The following is a 505-nucleotide window of genomic DNA, read 5'->3' as shown; positions in this document are numbered from 1 at the left end:
CCTTTGCTTTGGTAACTTTTTAAGTTGAGATTTTGATTCTTAAGGATGGATAAAGTGTACTGCTTTTTTAGTGTGTGTGTGTGTGTGTGTGTGTGTGTGTGTGTGTGTGTGTGTGTGTGTGTGTGTGTGTGTGTGTGTGTGTGTGTGTGTGTGTGTGTGTGTGTGTGTGTGTGTGTGTGTGTGTGTGTGTGTGTGTGTGTGTGTGTGTGTGTGTGTGTGTGTGTGTGTGTGTGTGTGTGTGTGTGTGTGTGTGTGTGTGATCGCACAAGATGTAAATCATTTATGCTTATCTAGTTGGGTTTAGTTATTTACAAAGCAAATATATGGTCTGATGCTATGTTGTTTATCCTGGAATGTGTATATACTTCTTATCATGGGAGTGCTATGGTTATGTGAAGAGAAGAGAAAACCAGTCTGTGAAAAAAATATAAAAAATTTGTATTCTTGGAGATCTAGAATACAAATGTGTGTCAACATATTTGTGTATGTATGTACGCACATATGC

This window comes from Penaeus japonicus, unplaced genomic scaffold (genome assembly GCF_977035675.1).
Source record: "Penaeus japonicus unplaced genomic scaffold, GWHDUDI00000001_assembly GWHDUDI00000007, whole genome shotgun sequence".
NCBI classification, from domain to species: domain Eukaryota; kingdom Metazoa; phylum Arthropoda; class Malacostraca; order Decapoda; family Penaeidae; genus Penaeus; species Penaeus japonicus.
Note: the sequence above shows the minus strand (reverse complement) of the source record.